This window comes from Pteropus alecto, unplaced genomic scaffold (genome assembly GCF_000325575.1).
Source record: "Pteropus alecto unplaced genomic scaffold, ASM32557v1 scaffold20, whole genome shotgun sequence".
Classification (NCBI taxonomy): Eukaryota; Metazoa; Chordata; class Mammalia; order Chiroptera; family Pteropodidae; genus Pteropus; species Pteropus alecto.
In genome coordinates, this window is record NW_006436298.1 from 46,885,646 (window position 1) to 46,895,860 (window position 10,215).

Consider the following 10,215-nt stretch of genomic DNA (forward strand, 5'->3'; position numbering starts at 1 on the left):
ATGTATACATAGTCACAACTTTGCAAAAAAGTTAAACCACTTTGCAAAAGAAATTCTAATTGTTTCCTTGCTTTTTAAAAAATAATTGTACCACCCAACTGTGCACCCAAAATACTAGTTTAGTTTTGCCCATTTCTTTTTTCAGTTTATATAACTCAAGTTTCTTTTAATGTATAATTTTATCTTCAATTCATTGCTTTTTTCTTACATTTATCTATCAAAGAGTCCTGGTCATTTAATCCACAAAGTTACCAACCAAGAGAAAAAAAGAAGTGATTCTTATTGGTCTCCTTTTGAACAGCTCTTTTATATATACCACTTATCTGCTCTTAAGTCCTTTTAGAATTTTAAAAATAATAGCCTTAAGAGTCCACTCCTAATTTCTACAAAGAAAGATTTTCTCTCAGCACACTCACTTTTCAGAAACAGAATGCCTCATCTGATTGGTGTAATGGGGAAAAAAAAAAATTAGCAAGCTTGACTTAACATCTCCTCTTGAGAATAGGTTGTCAGAGCAGGTTTGAGTTTCTGCCCCTTTGGGGCCTCTGGCAACAGGCATCAGGTGTGCCTTGCGGGTGGTGAAGACACTTAACTCAGTCTAGTCGAACTCTGATGAGCAGTGCTAATAAATCCACATGGCTAACTTTGAGCCACATCCTCCACTGGGCCTCTCCCACTGATATAAGTGATGTTTTGGCCCCATGGCATTTCTCTGCTTCATTTCTCAAATTGTTCAAAGCCCTGCAGAGGAAGAGTGGTGCTTTGAGAGCCAAACCAAACAGATCATTTTACTTCAAGATTAACTTTATAAGCATGTGATAATCATTATAAATTGCATCTTGTCTAAGGATACTTCTAACAAATTTAGTTAAAATAAAACCTTTATAATTTGAGTTAATATAGAAAGTGGATTAGCATTGCCATTTTTAAAAGTAATCCTTTGTTTTTACAGTTGATCTCCAGCTTCAAAGCATTATGATCACAGAATATGGTTGGTATGACTAAGAATTGATCTATCATACAACCAGCAATTCCTCTACTGGGTATTTACCCAAAGACTTGAAAACCCATATCTGAGAAGATATTTACACACTGACATTCATAGCAGCATTATTCACAGTGGCCAAGACATGCAAGCAACTGAGTGTCCTTTTTTCAAATTAGTGTTTTGGTTTTCTTTGGATAAATACCCAGAAGTGGAATTGCTGGGTCATAAGGCAGTTCTATTCTTAATCTTTTGAGGAAACTTCAAACTGTTTTCCATAGTGGCTGTACCAATCTGCAATCCCACCAACAGTGCACAAGCGTTCTCTATTCTCCACATCCTCACCAATACTTGTTATTTGTTAACTTTTTGATAGTAGCTGTTCTGACTGGTCCAACACCTTACATTTCTAGATGAATGAAGAACTCACTGTGATGTGGCTATCCTAGTCCAATACTGATGTGTAGAGAATGGAAACATTTGGTCATTTTTGTTTCTACTGTCTTTCCATTGTATGGTCATAATATGAAGTTTTATCCAAAATGTTTCAGGTATACTAAAATATGCTAAACTTTAGCCAGAAGTCTTCTAATCCCATAAAATTAACTGAGAAAAAATTTATTTCCTTCTCTTTTCTTCTTTTAGAGTTGTTAGATGTTTACTTTAGAGTTTTATTCTCATGAATAGTGACTTATTTTATTTAATTATATCAGACTAAAAAGACAGTAGTTCTTTTAACTAAAGACTATTATGTAATCTATCATTTTATTAGTTATCATATGTAGCTGTGATGAAGGTTGTCACTCATAAATTTACAGGTAATAAGAAATTCTTTTATTTTAAATTTATTTATTGAAAATATGTTTCATAGCTACAATATAATCTCCTTGATGGTAATTATAATTTAGAAAGTACAAGTCTATCTCTGTATATCATTACTTCTGCCAAAAGTGCTTTGGTAAATCTTTGCTCTTTTGACCTGAATATCTACACTTAATCCTTAGAAGTCTTTAGCAGCCTCAACGGTTAAAAGCATAATATCTCATCTTCATTTATAGATCTACTTCTCTGTTTTTTTTGTATAAATATTTTAACAAATGAAACTATATTACTTTAACTAAAAAAGAGTATCTTCTTTTTTGTCATCACCATAGCTCACCTCAATAGTTAGAAAGATGACGGTATAAACACTATTATCTTTATCTAGAAGAGACAAAAAGGCCCCGTGGGTTTCTTCTATATGACTATTACTAAACAGAATGTATTAGTGATTGTTCAGTGAAAAGATTATGAGATAGTTTAAAGAGCTTTATTCTTGGAATTCGGTTTTTAGACGTGTCGATTGCATAACAGAAATAGTATCACCATATCAACCAGACTTCAAATTGCCCCTTGACCAGATTAAAAAAAAAAAATGATATGGCAACTAGGTTGCCAAGTATAACTGATATGAATTTATAGACTGTTGGACATTTTTTAGCCAATTTGAATTAAATGCATATTTACCTCATTGTGAAAATAGGAACTGACACATTCTTTTGAAATGTCATCTGGGAAGCTACAAGCATAAAAATTAAAGATATATATGTTTAGAGAAGCCAAAGTAGATTTAAAAAGAAATAATCATGGCTATTATTTGGATACATTATTAATGCCATCAACATGATCTTGAGCCTTTCAACCTTTTTTTCCACTAGTAAAAATGAACTTTGCAATAGACAAATCCATAGTTGGAGATTTAAATATTCATTTTTCAATAACTTATGGAATGAGTAGACAGAAAATCAGTACATATAAAGAAGATATAATCAACCACCTTGACCTAATTTACATTTACAGAACACCATATACACAGCAGCCAAATATACATTCTATTCAAGTACATAATAACGTTAACAAAGACAGATGATATTCTGGACCAGAAAGCAAGTTTCAATAAATTTAAAAGGACCTAAGTCATACAATTTATGTTCTCTGACTATAATAGAATTAAATTAAAAATCAGTAACTTAAAGATCTCTGAAAAGTTCCCAAATATTTGAAAATAACAATAATAATAAAAATTCATAAATCAAAGAAGATCAAAAAGTAAATTAGAGAATATTTTGAAATGAATAAACATAAATGGATAAATTTAAAAACATAAAATATCTAAATTTGTGGGATGGTGCTAAAGCAGCACTTTGGGGTAAACGTACAGCCTTTAGTACCTACATTAGAATAAAAAGAAATTTTCATACCAATGACCTCAGCTTCAACCTTTTTTTTTTTTTTAAAGGAAATGAATCTCAAAATAAGCAGAAGAAAAAAAATAACAATCAGATCAATGAAACAGAAAATAAAAAGCAATAGAGAAAATCAATGAAACCAAAAGTTGGTTCACTGAGAAGACACAACTGATAAACTTCTTACCATACTGATCAGGAAAAAATTTTTTAAAAGAGAGAGATGTAACTAATTACCAATATCAGGAATGAGAGAGGTGACATGACATGACTATTGTTAAAATATTTGCTTTTTCTGCATTGAATGATATGATCGCATAATTTTTATCCTTCATTTTCTTTATGTGATGTATCACAATAACTAATTTGCAAATATTGAACCAGGCTTGCATCCGGGAATAAATCCTTTGATCATGGTGTATGATCTTTTTAATGTATTGCTGGATTCAGTTTGTGAATATTTTGTTAAAATTTTGTTTTTGCATCTATGTTCATCAGGGATATTGGTTTATAATTCTCTTTTTCTATAATGTAATTGTCTATCTTTGGTATCAGGTTAATGCTGGCCTTGCAAAATGAGTTTGGGTGCCTTCTCGCCTCTTCACACTTTTGGAATAGTTTCAGAAGAATAGACATTCTTTTTTAAATGTCTGGTAAAATTCACTTGTTCAGCCATCAGGTTGAGGACTTTGGTTTGTTGGGAGTTTTTTGATCACTAAATCAACTTAGTAGTTATCGTTCTGTTCAGATTTTCTGTTTCATCCCAATTCATCCTTGGAAGATTGTATGTTTCTAGGAATTGATCCATTTCTTTCAGGTTGTCCAATTTGTTGACATATAATTGTTTGTAATATTTCTTTATAATTCTTTATATTTCTGTAGTATTAGTTGTCATTTCTCTTTCATTTCTGATTTTATTTGAGCCCTATTTTTTTTTTAAATGAGTCTGGCTAAAAGTTTATCAATTTTGTTTATATTTTCAAAGAATCAGCTCTTGGTTTCAGTGATCTTTTCTATTTCTTTCAGACTCTATTTCATTTATTTCAACTCTGATCTTATTTCCTTCCTCTTACTTACTTTGGACTTTACTTGTTGTTGTTGTTGTTGTTGCTGCTGCTGCTGTTCTTGTTGTTTCATTAGGTGTAAAGTTAGATTGTTTATTTGAGACTTGGTTTCTTGAGGTAGGCCAATATTGCTATAAATTTTCCTCTTAGAACTGCTTTGGCTGTGTCCCATAGATTTGGGATTGTTGTATTTTTATTTTCATTTGTCTTAAGGTATCCTTTGATTTCTTCCTTGATTTCATTGTTAGGCCATTCATTATTTAGTAGCATGTTATTTAGCCTCCACATGTTTGTTTTTCAGTTTTCTTCTTGTAATTGATTTCTAGCTTCATACTGCTATGATTGGAGAAAATGCTTGATATGATTTCAATCTTCTTAAATTTACTGAGGCTTATTTTGTGGCCTATCATGTGGTATAGTCTGAAAAATGTTCCATGTACACTTGAGATAAATGTATATTCTGCTGCTTTTGGGTGAAATATCTTAAAAATATCTATTAAGTCTATTTGGTCTAATCTGTCATTTAAGCTCATTGTTTCTGTGTTGATTTTCTCTCTAGACGATCTATCCATTGATGTCAATGTGTGTAAAAGTCCCCACTGTGACTGTATTATTGTTGAACTCTCCCTGTATGTCCATCAATATTTGCTTTATTTATTTAGGTGCTCTTACATTGGATGCATTGATGTTTATGAGAGTTATGTCATCTTGTGGGATTGATCCCTTTATGATTATGAAATGCCCCTTTTTGTCTCTTGTCACAGCCCTTGTTTTAAAGTCTATTTTTTTCTGATACAAGCATTGCTACTCCAGGTTTTTTGTTTGTTGATTGCCTTTTGCATGAAATAATTTTTCCATCCCTTTGTTTTCAATCTGTGTGTGTCTTTCAATCTGAAGTGGATCTCTTGTAGGCAGTGTATAAGTTTTGTGTTTTTTTAATCTATTCAGCCATCTTATGTCTTTTAATTAGAGCATTTAGTCCATTTATATTTAAAGTAATTAATAGGTATGTAATTATCATCATTTTATCGTTTTCTTGTTGTTTTTGTAGCTCTTCTGTGTTTCTTTCTTATACTCTTACTCTCTTCTCTTATATGTCGATGACTTTATAGTGTCATGTTTGGATTCCTTTCTCTTTACATTTTGTATATCTCTTGTACATTTTTGGTTTGTGGTTACCATGTGTTTTCTATATACCAAACCATGTTTATGGCAGTCTATTTTAAGTTAATGGTCACTTAAGTTTCAACACATTCTAAAATCACTACAAATTTTACTCACCCCCTCCACATGGGACTACATCAAACTAAAAATATTGTTGCACAGCAAAGGAAACTATCAATAAAATGAAAACACAACCTACTGAAGGAGAGAATATATTCATCAACAATACATCTATTAAGGGGTTAATATCCAAAATATATAAAGAACTTATATACTTAACACCAAAAAACCCAAACAATCCAATTTTTTAAAAAATAGGCAGAAGACCTGAATGGACATTTCTCAACAGAGGATATACATGTAGCCAATAGACACATGAAAAGATGCTTAACATCACTAATCATCAGGGAAATGTAAATTAAAACTACAATGAGATATCACCTCACACCTCTCAGAATGATTATCATCAATAAATTAACAAACAATTGTTGGCAAGGATGTGGAGAAAAAGGAACCCTTGTGCACTGCTAGTGGGATTGCAAATTGGTAAAGTCACTATGGAAAACAGTTTAGAGATTCCTCAAAAAATTAAAAATAGAACTACCATATGACCCAGCAATTCCACATCTGGGTATTTATCTGAAGAAATCCAAAACACTAATTTGAAAAGACATATTGGACTCCCATGTTCATTGCAGCATCATTTAAAACAGCCAAGATACTGAAGCAACCTAAGTGTCCATCAATAGATGATTGGATAAAGATGTGATATATATATATATTCAATGGAATATTACTCAGCCATAAAAAAGAATGAAATCTCGCCATTTGTGGCAACATGAATGGACCTAAAGGGTATTATGCTAAGTGAAATAAGTCAGATAAACACAAATACAATATAATTTCACTTATATGTGGAATTTCAAAACCAAGAGAAGTGAATAAAAGAGAAAGATAGATGTAGAGAACAAATTGATGGTTGCCAAATAGGAGGGGGTTTAGAAGGATGGCTGAAAAGCGGGGAGGAATTAAGAAGTACAAATTGGTAGTTTCAAAATTGTCATGGGGATGTAAAGTATAGCATAGGGAATATAGTCAATAATATTGCAATAACTATATGGTGTCAGATGAGCACTAGACTTACCCAGGTGATCACTTTGTAAGTTATAGAAATGTCTAATCAGTATGTTGTATATCTGAAACTAATATAATATGGTATGTCAAGTTTAAATTTTTTAAATATAAACAAAAACCATTTGATCATTTCACTTAATTTCCCTCACATTTCTGTCCCTCAAGCCTCTGCTTGTTCTCTGTATTTGCTCTCCTTTCAGCTACTTTCAATTAGCTTTCATTTCTTATTTTTCTTCCATTTTAAAAACCTGGTTTGTATAAACTCAGATTTCATTTTTCATTGTCTTCCTATTTTCCTTTTTTATTGTTTTGTGCTTTGAATCCTGGTTTTGTATAGAAAAATTGCTTCATCTTCTGTCTCTGCACTCCTTCACTGGCAGTTTACTTTCTATAAAAATGGCTGCAAGTGTGTTTCTTCTTGTAGCACCTCTTTTCCTGTTTCTCAAGATTTTGTGACAAATCTACTTGAAAAAAGCTTCTACCATTAGTCTACAAAAACAATCCCATTGGTTTAAATAAATGAATGTTGATTTTGTATCATAGTGGCACTTACTATGGGCTTTGTCTAAATTTTAGAGCCAGGAGCATTCTGCTTCAGTATGCGCACTAACTGGTATGTAATATTCACTGTATTCTTCCTTGTCTTGTTTGGGGTTATTTAGATCGCCTAAATTCACTGAAAATGAAGTTCAAGTTTTTGTTTTGTGCTCTTCTTGTTGCTTTTGGGTGATGTTCAAGGGAAAAAAAATTATTTTTAAATTGGTTATTTCTTCTACTTAAATTGTTTTTTAGTAAAAAGTTTATGAAGCACACTAGTGTTATAAGAATAACAGTTTATTTTGGAAGTATTAAGTATTTTAATTGTTCAGAACTTTCTAGAGATAAAAAACCTTAAAATTTAATTGCCATTTCAAAGGATTTTTGCTGATATAGTGATACAATATTGCATTAGTAAACATAACATACATAAATAGTCCTGAGAACTAATTTTATTGTCATATCATTTATTCCAATATAGAGTATTAAATTGACATATTTATCATCCTTTTGGAAAATGAATTTATGGAAAATATGGTTGTCTTGATTCTACACACAACTTAAAGAGAAGAAAAATAAAAGTTATAGAGTACTAATTAGGAAGGTATGAAATTTTAGACATCGAGCTGCACTCCAGAAAAAAATTAAGAATTTTATTTAAAAATATCATTACATTCTAGAAAACTGAGACATTTTTTGACTTAAATTTTTACCAAGTACAAGTTTGTTTTGCCATTACCTGCATGGAGATATGAAGGTTAAACCCATGAAGGTTTTCTGGCTTGGTGAGAGAAAGTTGAATAGAAACCAACCTTTAGAATTACATCTTTACCTACTTCAGTCTCAGCTAAAATTGTCAAACCAAACACATACTCCTGTGAGCTCCAGGAAATCCATTATCACACTTCTTCTAATCATTTCAATATACTAGTAGTCTTTTCTGTTTCAGTTCTAATTCAAATAATACTTGCAACTTCAAATGGCTTCAAAAATTATTTTTGAAATAAAGGAACATCTTTTTCAGAAAATGTTCAAAGTTTTATAGTGAAGAATGAGTTTTATAAATATAAATTACTCGGGAATACTAGAAGGTCATGTCAATTTACTGTTATAATAAAGCCTCTCTGATACTTAGCTAGGCTGTTGATTACATTATGTCTATTCTTTCTATGTAAATCAATTAGAATCATTTTAAAAGTACTTTAGTTTTGAATACATAATGTGGGCACAAGGTACAAAATTCAAAAGAAACAAAAGGGAATCAGTTCAACACAACCTCTCAGCCATTCCATCTCTCTACATAGAGACACCCCATTGTCTCCAATGCCTCTTAGAGGTTCCAGAGGTAATTCCTGTACACACACACTCTTTTAAACACAAACAGCAGAAATCTATATACATTTTTCTGTACCTTATGTTTTCTATTCAACAACATATTTTGACAATTACTCCAGATCAAATGGAAATGCCTTATTCTGCCAAACAGCTGCAAAGTATTGTATGGGTGTGTCATGACTCATAATTAGTCCTCTATTGTTCATGTAGATTATTTCTAACCATTTGCTAGTACTATCATTGTTGACATTAATATTCTTTTGCATTTCACATGTTTAAGTATATTTGTAAGATAAACTCCAATAAGTGAAAATGCTGAGTAAAAGAGTACATTTGTTATAATTTTGATAGGTATTGTTAAATGACTTTAATAGAACTACAGAGGATGTCAAACTTGACTCACAAGATCAATTTTGAGAGTGCTTATTCTCCTCAAACTTTCACTGATGTATTTTCAAATATTCTGACCCTTGCTTTTTTTTTTTTTTTTTTTTTAGGCGAAGCAACCCTTGTTTGACCTCACAGATTGCAAGGGCCTTGTCATCTTACAATCCCTTATTTTTTATTTCTTACACCTACAGCACCTGTTTTTCCTAGGTGGTCTCCCATCCAAGTACTAACCAGGCCCGACCCTGCTTAGCTTCTGAGATCAAATGGGATCGGGCTTGTTCAGGGTGGCATGGCCATAGATGTCTTACTATTTTTAAGGCGGAAAAAAAGTATCTCTTTAGTTTTAACTTAAATTTCATTTTTTCCCTTTCAATATAAAGAAATAGGTAAAGCTTCCAATGCTCACTCTTTTTACCCCTCATTTACATGAGCCATCCCCCCTCAAACTCATGAAGACCTTCCCAACAATTTCTATGTCCGTTCTTATTTTCCATCATCTTCATATAATCTTATACATAAATATATCTGAATGTTACAGTACATATATGGTTTTGACATTTTTGTTTTACAAAAATGTGATAATCATGCTATTTATTCCTTTCTGTTTTCCTTTTCATATTTAATTATAACTACAAGATACTTGGCCTAGCTTTAATTTATATTTTTCACTTGCTCCATAATAAAATTTATAAATACATATTTTTCAATCATTCCTGTATTGTTGAACATTTACTTTGTTTTTAGACTTTTACCTTTATAAATGATGGCACAAACATGCTAGTTCATGTACCTTTGCATATTTAAAAATTATACTTATTATATCTGTAATATATAAATTCACTTATTTTGGGATCTATGTCTTAATTCTCTGTTTTGTTTTGCCGGATTATTTACCTATTTATTTTCCTATAACACATTTATGTTAAAATCAGGGACCATAAAATAAATTCTAATTCCTGGTAAAACTAGTCTTCCCTCCTGATTCCTTTTCATATATTAGTTGGCTCTTCTTGGTAATACATTATTTGATACATATATTTATATATATCTTATAATCATAGTTACCAAAAAAATGAGATTCTAGTCAAAATTACCTTAAATTTATGTGCTAATTTTGGAAGAATTAAATCTTATTTTATGTCTCTCCCTTAAAAGCTGGATTATAAATTTTCATTGGTTCCAATCTTGTTTTATGTTCTTCAACATATTATAATTTTAAACAAAGCAGCTCCATGATCCTTTTACCAAATTCATCATAAATAATGATATATTATGGTACTATTACAGATAACATATTTTGAAATTATATTTATATGTGCAAATTGCAAGAATAAAAATGTTGGGTTTTGAATATTTATCTCATAGCCAACTACTTTATTAT

General features: G+C 31.0%; 1 non-coding gene across 1 annotated transcript; it reads right to left on the reverse strand.

Annotated features, from left to right (window-relative positions):
• Positions 1–9,016: 9,016 nt before the first annotated feature.
• Positions 9,017–9,135, reverse strand: LOC112480886. The gene has a single exon (XR_003046777.1). It is a non-coding gene; the product is annotated as a 5S ribosomal RNA (ribosomal RNA).
• Between the last annotated feature and the right edge of the window lie 1,080 nt (positions 9,136–10,215).